Here is a 17,519-nt window from a genome sequence, read left to right on the forward strand (position 1 = left end):
ATTGTCCATACGAATCATTAAAAAGTTGTATTTTTTATTGAAATTCAGTTGTAAAAGAGCTTCACAGAATTTTTGTGTTCCTTTTAAAGTTCTGAATACGGACAATACTGACTAAAATACCTAATATAAACTCCATGAGGAGTAGCAACCATATTGTGTTTATTTGTGCCAGCATGGCACATGTACATTGTGTCCACAGCCTATGCACATGGATTCCTACAGCCAGAACAGCAAAAAAGAAACTGGTTCATTCTGTTAAATCTGTTAAATTGTTGGTCAGAGAAACAAAGCATTGTTTGCTCATGGAAATTGAACTTGTTTGTATATAGGAGATCTAGTCGTCTACTTAATTTAAATTTACATCACTTTAAAAACTGTTGAAATAGCATAGTATATGCATAATTATTATTATACACTCTTTATAAATGGATTTAATTATACTTGTAGGAATGACTTTGTTCCATAAAGTTCAATCTTCATCTGGTGCCATTTTTCTTTAAGAGTTTCCTTGGTCATGGGCACCTGGGTGGCACAGTCGTTTAAGCATCCAACTCTTGATTTGGGCTCAGGTCATGATCTCACAGTTTGATGGGTTGAAGCCCCACATCGGGCTCTGCCCTGACCCTGCAGAGCCTGCTTGGGATTCTCTCTCTCCTTTCTCTGCCCCATGTGTTCTCTCTGTCTCTCTCAAAATAAATAAACTTAAAAAAATTAGTTTCTTTGGTCAGGCAGACCAAGGCTTAGCTTAGAAGAATGATGCTACCTGGGGAAGCCATGTGCTCAGACACACAGATGATATGGATACAACTTTGAGGTCCAGCTTAATTTAGTATGCTGCTCCATGCAGATTTTTGAACAGGAGTTTGGGAATAAGGCTATTGAACCATGATGGTATTAAGTGACTGGTTGCTGGCACTCTACAGATCAGCAATCTCACAGAGACAGCAAGGAAGTGCTATACAATCTCCTCCACTCTGACCCTGCTCTCATCTCAGATTCAACACTACCAGTCACTCTAACTCTGTAATTCATTGCATTTTTCTTATTTCCTTTCCCACTACTTCTACTTTAAATTAGGTTCTCATTGGGGCAGCCAGTGGCTCAATCAGTTGAGTGTCCGACTCATGATTTGGGCTCAGGTCATGATCCCAGGGTAGTGGGATAAAGCCCCACATTGGGCTCTGTGCTGAACATGGAGCTTAAGATTGTCTTTAGGTCAATCAGTCAATCAATCAGGTTGTCATTAATTCCTATCCTAGAATATTTTTGATGAGGGGTAAGCTAAGGGCAAAATACAGGCTAACAGCACCCTCCCCACCACCACCAGGTGGAATATGTGTGATATTCCTCGGACACTCCTGGCTACCCAAGAACAAAGGAAAGGGGTTTAAGTGCTTGCCATGGAAATGTGGCAAACTAAGGCAAATGAAAAATTAAATTCCCTTACTGCCTACAGCCCATTGACAAATCCTTGAAAACTTTAGAGTGACCTCTCTTTAGGAGTTCAGCTGCCTCGATGATGACACTTTGCTAGGGGCAAAAGGGAATCTTGGCTTAACATTATCCTGACACCCCACCAAAATTTCTTTAGAAAGTTCCTTTATCTAAACTCCCCAAGATATAGGTTGGCAATCATACTCCAAGCTTATGGCCCCCTGATATACATCTGAAGGGCCCCATGATTGAGGTTTTACTAAAGGCTAATAAATGGTGTTTCCCCTGTAACAGCTAACCCCCTCAAGGTCCTGGAAACCTTGCTTCCAAAATACCTTAGGGAGTTACTCTATCCCTAATCCCTTCTCAACCTGAAGGTATATAACCAGTCATGACCCCAGTGCAGCTCTTCCTGCCCATGGGTTCTGTCCCCATACTTTAATAAGACCACTTTTTTTGCACCAAAGATGTCTTCTAGAATTCTTTCTCAGCTGTTGGCTCTGGACCGCCCCATAATCATCCCAAAATGTCATCGTTTTAAGTTTCCAACAATGCTAACAAACCCATCATTTTTACATATATACCACAGGCCTCCTTAAAATTATTTTTCCCAACGGAATTTGAGGCTCCTTAGTTTGTTAATCAAGGATGTCTATGATCTGTCTCCACCACTAACTTTCCAGTCCTTTCTTCCTGTCACGTCCCATGCTTTTTACCAGCTTTATCTTTCCTGGATTATGACATTCACTTTGTGTTCTCTGTCACATTTCTACAGGCTCAAGTTTTGTCCTGCTCTCAATTCCAGGGTTATTTTCTCCATAATCATACTTTTTCCTGCAACCAAATGCCATTTCCCTACCCCAATTACTAAAGGGGAGGAAAAAAAATTCCTCTATCCATCATAGATTGTCCAGTTTGGGGAATTAGACTAGCCAAAGATCGGTTGGTTAACAAGAGAAAACAAGCAGAAGTTTACTAATATTAGCGTCACAAATATACACCAATTTGGGTTTATTTTAAGTTAAACAAATGTAAACGGATTTGGGGCTTTTGGGCAAGGAAGAAAGTTCAGGGAAGATGAGCAGAGAAAGTGTGGTTAAAAAAGGAACATCTCTGCAAATGAAAATTTCTTTAATCAAAGGAAAACTTAGGCTGTGTTTTTAGAGCTTCTCCTGCTTCTGCTGGTTTTCAGTGGCCTTTAGCTCAAAATAATCCATATGCCAAAGAGGCATATTTGTGGGTGGCATATTCTGGTACCCTTCTGCACATATCATTTATTACCTTAGTAATTCATTTGTTACAAAACATCTCATTTTCCTAACATGTTGAGATTGTCCTAACATAGATTAAACTGGGGAAATTTCCCCTTTCTGCCTCAGCAAGAAAGATGTTTTAAAGGGTAGGGGAAAGAATAGAAAAAAAAATAAGGCCCACCTCTTTCAGAAGAGGCTGGGTGTGTGGCTGAGATGGGGTACATTCCAAACTCCAACTCATTTCTATCCTCAGCAGAGAAATATACTTAGAATCAGTAAAAGTTGCTTTACTTGACAAATACTGGTATAACTGGGAGGCCCCATTTTCCTGGGAGAAGAAACAGAACAAAGCTATTTCTTAGTTTAAACTAAGAGGAGCCCCAGGATTGGGAAAGTGGAATCTGAGCCTAGGAGTCAGCAGATGCTCATTCCAATCCTGCCCCACTCTTGGGAACTGTGGAAGGGGGCAGGGATACGTCAGCCCCAAAATATGCCTCTGTGGCATAAAGATTATTTTGAGCATCAGTAGAATCTCTGAAAACAAAGTGTAAATTGCCCTTTTGTAAGGGATATTTACATTTATGAAGGAAATCTCCATTTGTAAAGGTGTTTCCCTCTTGGTATCTGGAAGAGAAGGTCACTCTAAATCTTCAGAAACTCTTCTCCTTGGAGAAGGGTAACAACTTAAATCTGCATAACAAATCCGACCCTTATTACTACACTCTCCCTGGTAATCTCCCATAACTAGCCTCCCCTCCAAAACATCTTTCTTTTGTCTTTAACTGGAGATAGTATTTAAGGTGGTGGTTTGGGCCATTTCAGGTAGTTTAACTTGGTTTTTCTGGGTATCTCCCATATATACAGAAGGTATACGTGTTATTAAACTTATTTTTTTCTCCTGTTAGTCTTCTATTATAAAAAGTTCCTCAGCCAGGAACCTAGAAGGATAGAAAGAAAATGATAGATCTTTCCCTACACTCCCCTGTGGCCTGGGAAATAACTGTGCCAGTAGAGTAAAAGAAGGTTTTATAGAGGCATTTTCCCAATGCACCTGGAAGTGCTCTAACAGATGACACAGCTTTGCCCCTGGCTTCACAAGTCCCTGGTGAGGAGCTTCAGGAGAGGACAAGCTTTCACATCACTGAAGACCTCAGGCTCTGCACATCGGAATTGAAAATCTGAGGCACATATTCCCAAGGGCAGCACTGGGAGTCTGGCCCTGAGTGTTTGGCCTAGGGGACCTCTGGAAAGGGGATTATTCTGAATTTGCTGCTACTCCTAATAGGTGAAAACAGAAGTTCAACTCCATCATAGGATAAAATGATGGCTACCCCAATTACAATACCCTTGAGTCGATGGCTTGTCTTGTTCAGAGAGGGCAATAGCACCTTGTACAGCAGCTATTAATTTTTACTAAATAGAAGTTACATAGTTGTGTTTTGGTAATTGATCTTTTCCTGTCTTATACATGCAATTCATCTCCCTTAGACTTGAATGTAAATGACAGACTAATACATTGCAAATTTTCTTTTCGATGATTTTAAAACATTTTAACAGTAATTTAAAAAATTAATATATATAAAGCATTCTATATACTAGAATAACAGCATACTAGAATAACTAGAATATAATAGAATATTCTATATTCTAGAATAACTAGAAAAGCCACAGCTCTGTGCCTAAGAAATATGCAATATATTTAGAGAAATGTTCACCATTCACATATGCAACTTCTATTTATTTACTAAAGAAAAATTAGAATCTGCCTGTGTATGAAACACCCAGCTAGGCACAGGATGACCCCAACCTGCCCTGAAGTTAGCAAATGAATAGGTTTAAAAATGACAATATATAATGATAAATTGTGAGGAACACCATAAAGAAAACAAAATAAATAGAAAATAACTCTCTCCTTTAGATAGATGAGGGAAGTTCTCCATGAAGATGTAGGTTGCAGCTGAGACCTGAAGGTGAAGAAGTAATCATTTTTGAGAAGTTAGTCCAGACAGAGAGAACAGTATGTTGAAGGCACCAATGTGTAAGATGTACCTTCCAAATAGATCAATGTATTATAAGGGCATAGGCTATTCCGGTGATAAAGATATTGAATGTATTCCTTTCAACAAGTATCTACTATGTGAGTACAATGAGCTGGAGATAAAATGAGGAATACAGATCTAAAAAAAGTTCTTCTGGAACTTCTAGTCAGGTGAGAAAGGTGCTGAGTGTGCATTTCAGGTGTGATGGGGACCACGAGATGGGGTAATACAGACATAAGTAGCAAGTGGATTTTGATGGAGTGTGGGGCAAGCTGAGAGCAAAGTACAGGCTAGCAGCACCCCCCCCCCCACCACCACCAGGTGGAGTATGTGTGATATTCCTCAGACACTCATGGCTACCAAAGAACAAAGGAAAGGGGCTTAAGTGCTTGCCATGGCAATATGGGAAATAGGCAAATGAAAAATTAAATTCCCTTACTGTCTATAACCCATTGATAAGTCCTTGAAACAGGCAGTGACCTCTCTTTTGGAGCTCAGCTGCCTCGATGATGACACTTTGCAAGGAGCAAAAGAATCTCAGCTTAACATTATCCCAATCTTGAGAATCTTGTAAGTCTATTTTAACACATAACAATTTCTTTGGAAATTTCTTTTATCTCAGTTCCCCCAAGATATATGCTGGCAATCACACTCCAGGCTTATGGCCCCCTCATATATATCTGAAGGGTCCCATGGTAATAAATGGCATTTCCCTAGCAACAGCTAGCCCCTCAAGGTCATGGAAACCTTGCTTCCCAAAATACCTTAGAGAATTACTCTATCCCTGACTACCTCCCAACCTGACAGTATATATTATGACCCCAGCACAGCTCTTTCTGCCCACAGGTCCTGTCCCTGTGCTTTAATAAAAGCACCTTTTCACACCAGAGACATCCTCAAGAATTCTTTATTGGCCATCAGCTCCAGACCACCCACCATCACCCCCAAAACTTTATCAGATTTTACCAACCCTAGAGTGAATGAGGGAGTCCTTTCTAAGGAACTGAAAGATTAGTGTCAACCTGAAAATAAAAAGCCACAATGAGAGGCAAGTGAGTGTTTATTCTGGGATTAAAGGGGAGCACAGATTCAGTGAGAAACTCAAATAGTGTCCAACTTATTGGGTGAAAGCCAGGGTTTTTTATGAGGGAAAGGAAGGAGCATTTCCATTATTTGAAGTACAGAAATATTTTTTTGGTGGGTTATTAACATGTTAACTACTTTGGGTTATCTGTTGATTGAGTGCTGGTTTTAGCTACTGGTTTCATCTTCAGAAGGTCCACAAGATTAGTCTTGTGATCAGAACGTCCATTCTCCCACTGACTTCTCTAACATCTGCCAGTTTGTCTAGTCCAAAGGTTTTGGCCCAATTTAAACAAAGGATGTGTAAAGCAGTTTTTCTGTAATGACCACTCTGGCTCTATTTTAGAAATGGATCTAGTCAGGTCAATTTTTCACAATAGGAATTTTCTGGGTAAAGAGTAAAAGGCTCAGGAAACTGTCCAAAAAGAAAGAAAAGCCTGGGTCTGTTGTTATGGGTTCTCTGCAGGTGGACATAGGTAGATTTGTTAATTTAGAGGAAACAATTTACAAGACTAAATGGGCAGTTCAGATTTGATGTGTGATAGAGAAGTAGGTATTGAGACCTTGAATATAATATAAAATTGTGAAATTGCTTGTCAAGGCTGGCAAAAGGAAGGAGTTGAAGTACATTTGAGACTGATGTGCCATTAGTTTTCATTGAAAACTTTTGCATAAGAATTAGTCTTTCTATTCTTGTCATCACATTATTATTTTATACTTAATCCCTCTCTTTTACCTCTGAAACTGTGCTAATACAAACACATTTTAGTTTTGGGTTTTTGTTTTGTTTTCAAAATTGCTGTCCATAGCGCTTTTGGGTTCCTCTCCTATTTTTCTGTTCACTCAGTTTTGATATTTACTTGGGAGGAAAAATGGAGATTTTATGAAAACTAAACTAGGTCACAAAAGAGTTACACATTTCCCCCTAAGGCTCCTAAAACAATTTTGAACTCAGAACACTTGATTTTACTTTCCTGTCCACAACATTGGGTAAGCATGAGAGCAAGAAAAAGGCATTCCTTCATGTAAAAGCACAATTTGTGGAAAAGAGAGGCTAAAACATTTGTTTTTCTAGAACCTTTACCAAATGATGTGAAGTCCATATGATTGCTAATCATGTTTTACCATTATGTTCCTGGATTGCATTGTCAAAAATACTTTGGTTTTATGATTTCAAAAATTGCTGTTTTAAATATAATTTTTATGACAGGATGAATGGTCCCATAATCTAATGGACATATAATTATGTAGAAGTTATATTAGCACAGCTAAATACAGCTTGTAGGAATAATGTACAGAAATCCTGAGTCCCAAGTCTCCTTCTCTTTGAAACTGTCCTACCTTCCCTGACATTGTTGGTTACTTTCTGTGCTCAGTCCTTTAATACATCAGTTATAATTACTGTTCACATACCCATTTCCTTTACTAAACTGAGTGACTCATAGGCAGAGAATGTTTATTATTTGTTTTTCTAACCACAAAACTTTATAGTAGATGCACAAAAATATACTTTTGCAGGAACAAATAGGAAAGTTATTAATACATACTATAGAGGTTATCAGACATTGGACATTTTTAAAAAATAACATGTATTAAACTTTAAAGGGGGATGTTCATATAGAAGTAACAACCCCTACCCCTGTAACTAAGCCAACACCCAAATACCCCTTTGGCCACTTTGACACCTAGTTCTTGTAAATGTTTCCCTTCCTTCCATGTATTCACTCTCATAATCCAGTGAGTCTAAGAAACACAGCCATGTTTAAACATCTGGGATTCATCAGGCTGATTCTGGTAATCAAAGTTCAGAAGATCAGTTCCAGATGTTGCCTAACTAAAGTTACATAAACATTGTTCACATTTTTAAATACAATCAGACCTAACTTCCCATATCTTGAAAGTAACTTAATTTGTATAGGTAGGAGTTATACTTTGCACTATTTTTTTTAATTAACTTTCAACTTAACACAGAGATAAGGCTGATAGATCTTCCCTAAAGGTGAATGAATATCAATAAAATCAAGATACATTTTTGGAAATCATACATTTAATTACATTAGCTCTAAGATTCCATAAGACAGAAAGAAAGAGTAATACTGTCTGAGTGTCCATTATGTAGGGGAGGAAAAGTAATTTTCGCTCTACCCTTCTGGGTTCGTTGCTGGGCCATACCACCCCCTATAGTAAAGTACAGACTAACAAGAGAAAACAGAGTTTAATAACATGACTACCCCTCCTGTATATATGGGAGATACCAAGGAAACCTGAGTAACTCCTTGGAATGACTCAAACTACCACCTAAAAACCACCTCTAGGTAAAGACAAAAGAGGTTAGGGAGGTTATCAGTCACAGCAGAATAAACAAGGGTATGGTTGATAGGAGTTTCTAGAGATTTAGTCATCCTTCTCTTCCTGGTCCAGAAAGGGAGACACCCTTATCAATGGAGATTTTCATTATAAATGTCAATGACCCTTACAAAACGATTACTTCTACTTGTTTCCTCCTGCATCTGCTATTGTCTTAAAAATAACTAGCTCAGGGGCACCTGGGTGGCTCAGTTGGTTAGGCGTCTGACTTCAGCTCAGGTCATGATCTCACTGTCCATGAGTTTGAGCCCCATGTCAGGCTCTGTGCTGACAGCTCAGAGCCTGCTTCAGATTCTGTGTCTCCCTCTCTCTCTGCCCCTCCCCCCACTCACGCTCTGTCTCTATCAAAAAATAAATAAACCTTAAAAAATTTAAAAAGTAACTAGCTCAAAATAATCTTTATGCCAAAGAGGTTTATTTTGGGGCAGGACACTCTGTTCTGCTTTTGTCCTGTCATTGAAATTTGCCCAGTAACTTTCACAGAGATTGCTCTGTAGCTCACTGAAACAGTCTTTTAATCTTGAGAATAGGTAAGTTCAAAAATTTTTTTTAACTTTTATCTACTTTTGAGAGAAAGAGAGAGAGTGTGTGTAAGCATGAGCAGGAGAAGTGCAGAGAAAGAGGGAGACACAGAATCCAAAGCAAGCTCCAGGCTCTGAGCTGTCAACAGGAGCCGAGAACCCACAAACTGTGAGCTCACGACCTGAGCTGAAGCTGGATGCTTAACTGACTGAGCCACCCAATCACCCTGAGAATAGGTAAGTTCAATTAAACAGTTGTGTTTCATTTCAGGAGGCTGTGTAACAGGTGGGCTTCCAAAAGTTAGGTCAATATGGTACAAGCAATCGTGTTACTTAATAAGAGACATTTCTATGGGAAAGAAAACAGATGAACAGTTAAAGCAGACTGTAAACTCAGTCTGAGTCATGAGGGAAGATGGTTTAGAAGATTATATTAGGAAAGATTTTCTCTGCTGTTCAAGGTCCTTCCAGCTGGACTAAGAACCAAATTGATAGGGGATAGATTAACAGGCCAAGATAAAATGTAATTTCAGACATGAAATTCTAAACACAGTAAGGCACATGAGGCTTATATGAGATCTTGATCTACAGAAGGAGGTAGGGGAGGATAGCCATTAATAGGAAGGCAAGAGGAGATGTTTGGAAAACAAAGGTTACCCTATCATACAGGTAAATTCTTTAGAGAAAGAGGAATCTCTAGTAATATCTCTCTTCCTGGGATAGGCAGGCAGCTAAAGGGAGGATAAAAAGGTTTTCCTGAATCTGCTACGTTTTGATTGCTTTTAACTCAAAGTAACATTCATGCCATTTTGTGGCCCATTCATGCCAGGTGGCCCATTTGGGGCAAACTGGCCTTAAACCTTATAGTTCCCTCTTCCGAAACTTATGTGAAGTTTCATACCTTAAAGTTTGAGTTGGTAGATGGTTTCATCTTGTTGAACCAGTCTTAGTCCTGATATTCAGTTCAATTAAACTCTTTCAGGAAGTGATGATGCAGGTATGTTCTCAAAGTTAGCCCTATTGTTCCAGTAATCAGTTATTAAATAAGAGGGCTTTATATGGAAACAAAAGAAAAACAATGGTTAGTAATTGAACCAAATTAGAAACCAGTTTCTGAGTTCTGAAAATAGCCAGTCAAGAAGATTTCTAGATGTCAAGCTTGAAGCATCTTTAGATAGAGTAAGAGCTGTTGTGATTTCTCTGACGTTTACATCAAGCTGTTCATATTTAGTTTGCAGCCTTCAGGAAAAAGGAAAGTTTAAATTCTCAAATATATCCAACTCAGAAAGATAAGAGAAAAAATGAAAATATTCATTTGATGAGTTGTAGCTAGGCATTGGAGGAAACTAGAAGAAATCAGGATCTAGTCTAGTTTATAATGAACAGTATTCAAATCTAATATTTACTCAGGTAAGTTATCAAAACATTTTCTTTCTGTATTCACACTCATTTCTACCAAAGAGCCAAATCAATATTAATTTGTTTGCAAAATAAATCTAGTTTCAAAAAAACTGGGCCTGATTATTTGCATAAGTACTACAAGAATAGCAACTGACCATATAGAAGCTTTAAAACCTGCTTTGCTGGTACTTTATATAAGGGTTTTTTTTTTTTTTTTTAACAGCCTCTCAAGGCCAGAAACAAAGCCAAATACTTGTCATCAGACCTCACCTGCAATAGCTATACATATGGGTGAATTCCTCTTTTTCTTGAGGTCTCCTACATATTGCTAGGTTTCTGTACCTTCTTTACTCACCTGGTAAGGCTGCTGGGGATTCTGTAAGCAAGTATCAGGCTGATATTTCCCAGGGGCTTTATTAGCTCCATAAAATCCAGCTTAGTTCTTTAAAGCTGTCTGGTCATATCTGAGCCTATGCATGTTTCTCCCAAGCATGCCATTCCAGTCAAAGTGTTGGTAATATAATCAATATTTCCAGTAGTTTCCTGTCACAAGAAGAAAGGATTCTTATTGAACATATGAAAATTTATTGCCATAAAAATATAAGAATTGACAGTTTCAAAATTCTGGATTCTGAAATCAGGTAGGGATAAATGATAAATGTTTCAATTGGAATATATCTGTGTGAACAAATTTCTGGAAATTCAGTTAGCTGAAAAGAAAATTTTTTTAAGACTATATTTTCCAGATTAAAATATTACTGGCTTTTTAAAAAAGTCACAAAAATTACAATTATCCTCTCCAGTTTTTTTACTCCCATGTTACTAATTTTTGTTCTGTTTGAACACAGTATTTGCACTAGTTCTGGAAATTCTTATCCAGTTCAATTTTTATGATGTTAAGGTTATCAGAAACCTGTTCTCAGAGTTTGTTTAACACATTTGCAATAGCCTCAGTAAAACAGTAACTGTAAATGATAAGACTTACAAATGGCCATGGTTAAAGATCTCATTAGAGTTCATTACAATGCAATTGACAAGGATATTTGCTTACTTCTGTAACTTACAACACTTCAAGATAATAACACAAGGATATCAGACTTCTAGGAGTTTTGTACTATTTTTAGAACATTTTTTTTTTAATTTTTTTTAACGTTTATTTTTGAGACAGAGAGAGACAGAGCATGAACGGGGGAGGGTCAGAGAGAGGGAGACACAGAATCTGAAACAGGCTCCAGGCTCTGAGCTGTCAGCACAGAGCCCGACCGGGGCTCAAACTCACGGACCGCGAGATCATGACCTGAGCCGAAGTCGGCTGCTTAACCAACTGAGCCACCCAGGCGCCCCTAGAACATTTATTTTAATAACATAACTACATAAATGCAATTTATGTACAAAATACAAGAGGATTTAGTATCACCTATTTGACAAACCTTTCCATATAATTTAACATACTTAATATACTTAATTTAACTAATTAAGCATAATTAAAGCTTAGTTTAATTTCTCAAAAAATTTTAAAATGTCCCAGGAGCTCTCAGGAGTATCTCGGACTGTGGTCAAACATGAAAAGATTTTGACATTTGATAAGATAGGATCATATCATTATGAAACCAGATTTAATTATCCATTTAATCACACTGACAATAAAGGATACCAAAGCCAAATACAGAAGGTTATAGTTTTGAGCAAAATTTAGTTCTTAGACATAGGAAAATATGTTGACAAAGCACAGAATTCTTGTTTTCTTTAAAGGTAAAGAAAAACATGTTTACACAATTTCTTAACAAATCAGTAGTTCAAGAAAACCATTTTTTTCATGAAAACAATTTTATTTTTGCATCAATGTATTTTTATATTAAATTGTAGCCAGTACTGACTGTATATAAAATTCATTTCTGAAGATTCCTTTTCCATAAACCTTCTCCAACTTTCTATCTTACATTCAGATTTTGGCCTGTTTTTATCCAACAAAAATGTATTCCCATTTCTCACTTGCACACAGAGTTGTTTCTCTCATTATTTCCAGTAGTCTTATTTATTAGACTTCTTAACCCTTAGTGAAAATTAAATTGTAACTGTAGGGTCCAAGGGCAGTCTACCCCAAGATGGGCCAGTTAGGCATGAACTTTATTTTTAGTTAAAAGCAATCAAAACCAAGTAGATGCAGCAAAAGCTCTCTTCCTCAGCCTCAGTTGCCTAAAGTTACATCGGAAAGTAGGGCCTGTATTTCAATACAGGGACTGTGTTTCAATTCCCCTTTAACTAAGAAACTTACCTACAAAATAGGGCAACCTTGTTTTCAAAACATCTCCTTTTGTGTTCCTGCCAGTGGTTTTCTCCGACCCCCTACCCCTCTTTTTATTCCTGTTACCTCGCTGTCTTTGGAATTTCATGTCTGTATAGATTCCATCTGTCTCATGTTAATTTGATTCCAAGTTTAGCTAGAAGGGCCTTCAAGGGCAGAGGATGTTCTTCCTCTTTAACATAAGTAATTGTGAACTGTTTGTTATACCAATATTCTTCAGGAATTTTTGAATACATCTCATAATGTCTAGAAAGGTATCTTTTTATAGTATGATTTTTCAATAAAGCAAAAACCTGGTTTACTAACAGACTCCTATTTAATTTCTCTATAAGACAAAAGTAAATCTGTTTAGTACTAAAGATTTTATTATTTGGAAATCATCTAGATATTTAATAAATGATGATGAATTAAGTGACATTTAGCTTAGCAAAATTTAAAGTTTCAGATTGCCAAGCTTTGCCAACAAACTTTTTACCTTTTAATCTCATTTACATTTCCTTAAAGCATTAACAAAGTTAGTCTTTTTCTAACTTTGGGCAAACAGGTAGAATAAGAGTCTTATGTTTATTTTAATTAAACCAATAACCTTAAATTAGCTTTGATACCAAATATTTTCTCAGATCTCACCGATTTGAAAATACATTTGGGTTAGTTTCTATCCATCTGAATTTTGGAATGCCCAATCCTTATAAGCACTTGCCTTTAAAATAACTAAACAGAGCTCCTTGACTAATTTTAGCAATACCATCTACAGATAGGGAAAATATTTCACATACATACAGAAACAAGATGCAAACAAAATCTTATAACTTTTGTTTTACTAATAGCTGTAGGGAAGACATTAGGAGCCCAAATACAGTAAAACCTTGGTTTGAGAGCGTGAAACATGCTTGTAATCCAAAGCACTTGTATATCAAAGTGAATTACAAGAACCATTGGTTTTGACTTGTTTCTGGAGTTGCATTTCTGGCTCTGTAGAGATTTGTAAGACAAAGACAGTTTTTTTAATTCCCCAAAGAACTAGATTATAGCCTTAATACCAAGGGACTGGCCCATCTTTTTAAATAAATTTGCTTATATTGCAGATTTTTAACTAAAATGGAATAAAATAGATTTATATCTTTAAGTCTATATAACAAAAGCTTTTCTGGGTATTTAACTCAACTGGGCTTTTATTGGTCCCTGAATAATGGCCTTTCACAGATCATTTGTAGGAGAGCCTCAGGGAAATTTGGGGTCCTCCTTCCTCTGTGAAGAGCAGTCGTGGATAGTCAATCTTTTTAATTTTTGATTTCCTTAAATTTGGTAGGATCTTTCAAAAATAGAGGTAAAGAGCTTTATAATTTAAAAGATCTGCTATCCAGGGTGAGAAGAAAGGCTAGTAAAAACAAGATAAGAGGGGCCAGTCTGATGCTGGAGGCTGGATACTCACCTTGCACACTTTTTGGCTTCTGTAATCTTGCTTGCCTCCTGTGTCCACCAACTGCCTGGATAGCACCACTGATAGAGGGTTGAGAGACAAAAGAAAAAGGGGAGGGGACACCTACCATCCCATCCATAAAAGGAGGCAGATGGCAAGGTTCGGGCCTCAGCCTTTAGAAGTGATTCTGCTGGACCAGCACCTGTGTGCAATAAACAGTCTTTCCCTGATTTCCCCAGTGCATGTGCCTTGTCTCTTCCTCAGTACCAAGTATTTGCTGTAACACTTGGTACATTGGCCAGGAAAATTGACAGCTGCCCTGGCCCCTTGAGCCACCATCGTCAGAGGCCATGCTTCGAGGCCCCTGGGGATGGAAAGGAAGGCATGGCACCAGTGATTTAACCGGACCTGGACCCTTGCTGGGCCTGGCAATAGTTGGCCCTTACTGTGCTGGGACAGACTCCAGGGGGAATCAGAAAATTCTGCCAATATGGGACATCGGATTGGTTAAGTGTCCCTGGGGACCCAGGACCAATTTCAGGCCCACTCTAGAGTCAGAAGGGGTGCCTGATCACCTCTGGGGTGACAGTCGCCAAATAGGACAGGGAAGTCCTGGGTGGAAGTCTGCAGTCTGTCTGAATGTGTGTGTGAGTGCACGTGCTCCATAGTCTCAGCTACGGTGCCTGAGTAGGTCCTAACCTGCGACTCCGTGATGACCTCATACAGCTCAAGGCAGAATCAGGTCTGTAGAGGTCTGATCGGAGTCAAGGGTTTATACTGACCTGCCAATGCTAAGAGGCCTCTAAATCCCCGTGAGGGGAGTGGCCAGGAGGAGGAAGGGATCTCTTCCCTCATGTTTGTCTTGTGACACCATACGTTGGGAGGGATGTATCTAGTATACTAGAAAGGGGCGGGGCGGGGGGGGGGGAAGTTTCTCAAAACCAACTGTTTCCGAATGTATGATTAAGAATTTTAAAAAGGGATTTTCAGATGACCATGGGGTCAAATTGACCCCCAGGAAGTTACATACCCTCTGTGAATTAGAATGGCCCACATTTGATGTAGGCTGGCCCCCTGAGGATACCCTAGATGTCCCCACAGTCTGAGCTGTTTATAAAGTAGTTAATGGAGACCCTGTACATTGATCAATGGCTGGAAATAGCCCAAGTCAAGCCTCCTTGGGTCCACTTCTGCATTAATAGGGACAATGTAGGGTCTTAGTGGCATGGGCCAAGAAGAAGACTTCACAGCACAAAAAACTGCCCCCCATCCTCCAAGAAAATTCAGAAATCCCTCCATTTCTGCCACCATATGCCCCCAGCACCCCATCAATCGAGGGATGGGAACTTTGCCTGCCTGACAGTCCACCCCCATTGGTCTTGCCTCCACCAGCAGCTGGTCCGCCCCAGCCAGGGACACCTGAACTGGTAGGAAGATGCCTTAGGTCTGTGACTCAAGGTCCAAAGCCCCAATGGCAATACAGATGCCATTGTGGGTTCCCCAGGAATAGGCCCTGATGGGACCCTCCAAGAAGGGGGAATCAGTTTTCTACTACCAACCATTCTCCACTACTGACCTCCTCTACTGGAAACACCACATACCACCCTACTCTGAGAAGCCATAGGCAATGATAGATCTCCTAGAATCCATAATCCAGACTCACCGCCCTGTCTGGGTTGACTGTAAGCAGCTTCTTACCCTTTTCAACACAAAAGAATGCCAACAAATTGTCACTGAAGCCAGAAAATGGCTCCACATTGAGGCACCAGATGGGAATCTAGATGTTGAGGCTTGGGTATAGGAGGCTATGCCTCAGGAGGAGCCCCACTGGGACCCCAACACAGAGATGGAAAGGGCCAGATTAGAAAGACACCCACTCGCCTTCCTCCAGAGGGTAAAAGCAGGGGCCAAAAAGACCACCAACGTGGCAAAGGTATCTGAGGTCCTACAAAAGCCAGAAGAGAGTCTGTCTGATTTCTATGAAAGATTATGTGAAGCCTTCAGAGTTTACACTCCATTCGACCCAGAAGCCCTCAAAAATCAGCTCATGGTCAATGCTGCCTTTGTGGTACAGGCCCAAAGTGACATTAGACAGAAGCTCCAAAAATTAGAAGGATTCACTGGAAAAAAAAGCCAACGAATTATTGGAAATGCCAACAAGGCTTTTGTAAACTGGGAACAAGCTGCCAAAAAGGAGACAGACCGAGGAATGAAACAAAAGGCAGTTCTCTTGGCTGCTGCCTTGACCCCCTCTGGAAGGCCCCCCCCCCCCCCAGACACCATGAGGGATGCAAGAACAAAAAAGGGTGCCACTGGGATGGGATCAATGTGCCTACTGCAAGGAATTTGGACAGTGGAAAAATGAATGCCTTAACCACCAAAAAGGGAAACCAAAAACCTCTGCTCCACTCAGCTGCTACCAACCAGAACCACCTGAGGCTGACCTGAACAGACTGGCAGGAGTAGACTCTGATTAAGAAAGACTGGGCTCTATCCAACTAGGCCCCCATGAGCCCATGGTCAAAATGAAGGTGGGGGGCCAAACAATAGACTTCATGGTCAACACTGAGGCCGAACACTCTGTGGTGACACACAAGGTGGCACTTTTGTCAGGTTGAGAAGTCACCATCACAGGAGCCTCACGGGTGCAAACTGGAAGGCCATTTTGTGGTCCCCGACTGGGGGAGTCACCAAGTAGTTCATGAATTCCTGTATCTACCCTATTGCTCAGTCTCACTGTTAGGTAGAGACCTCCTAGCCAAGTTGAGTGCAGTAATGGCCTTCTCCTCAGATGGACAGATGCAATTGTGCCTAAACAAAAAAGCCTAACCCATAATTTTGTCCCTGATGATTCCATGGGAAGAGGAATAGAGATTATATACTTCCCCTCCCAGTGAGCCAACTGTGGCCCCCAAGCTAGAAACTGAATTCTCTTCAGTTGGGGTAGAAGGAAACCCCCTGGTCTGTCAAAAAACCACCCCCTGATATTAACTGACCTAAAGCCTGGATCCCAACCTGTCAAAATATGCCAATATATAGTCCCACGAGAGGCATACCTGGGGATCCCAACACACTTGCACAGGCTACTCAAATGGGACTTGTAAAATGATGCCAGTCCCCATGGAATACTCCCCTGCTGCCCGTGAAAAAACCTGGGACAAATGATTACCACCCTGTGCAGGACCTAAGAGCCACTAATGAAGCAGCCGTCATGCTGCATTCAGTATTGCTTAACCCATACACTCTACTAGGACTCATACCCTTGGAAGCAGGATGGTTCACATGCCTAGATTTAAAAGATGCCTTCTTCTGTCTCCAGCAAGTGCCTAATAGCCAACCCCTATTTGCTTCTGAATGGGAAAACCCTACCACAGGGGCAAAGGAACAGTTCACTTGGACTAGACTGCCTCAAGGATTCAAAAAATTCACCAACCTTATTCAGCTGGGCTTTGGCATATGATTTAGCCAGGTTCTGGGACAGGACCTAGGATGCATCCTCCTCCAAGGTATGATCTTCTGCTAGCCAGTCCCATGCGGACCCAGTGCTGGGAGGGAACCAGAGCCCTATTCAGGCTACAAGCAGAGGCAGGATATCAAAGAAAAAGGTGTCAAAGAAAAAGGCACAGATTTGCCAATAGGAAGTTAAATCCTTGGGCTTCAAAATTACCCAAGGCAAATGGATGCTGGGAGCCCAAA

General features: G+C 39.9%; 1 long non-coding RNA gene across 2 annotated transcripts in view; it reads right to left on the reverse strand.

The window, feature by feature from the left end:
- Positions 1 to 17,519, reverse strand: part of LOC125924766 (uncharacterized) — a 46,066-nt gene that overhangs the window by 22,885 nt on the left and 5,662 nt on the right. Inside the window, exons 2-3 of one of the 2 annotated variants that reach the window (XR_007458554.1) lie at positions 10,454 to 10,641; positions 9,599 to 9,749 (exon numbers count right to left, since the gene is read on the reverse strand). This is a non-coding gene — a long non-coding RNA (uncharacterized LOC125924766). Of the gene's footprint in view, positions 1 to 9,598; positions 9,750 to 10,453; positions 10,779 to 17,519 lie in introns of those variants that run through there. The other variant, XR_007458553.1, reaches the window with a different exon arrangement.

Source organism: Panthera uncia, chromosome F2, assembly GCF_023721935.1.
Source record: "Panthera uncia isolate 11264 chromosome F2, Puncia_PCG_1.0, whole genome shotgun sequence".
NCBI lineage: Eukaryota > Metazoa > Chordata > Mammalia > Carnivora > Felidae > Panthera > Panthera uncia.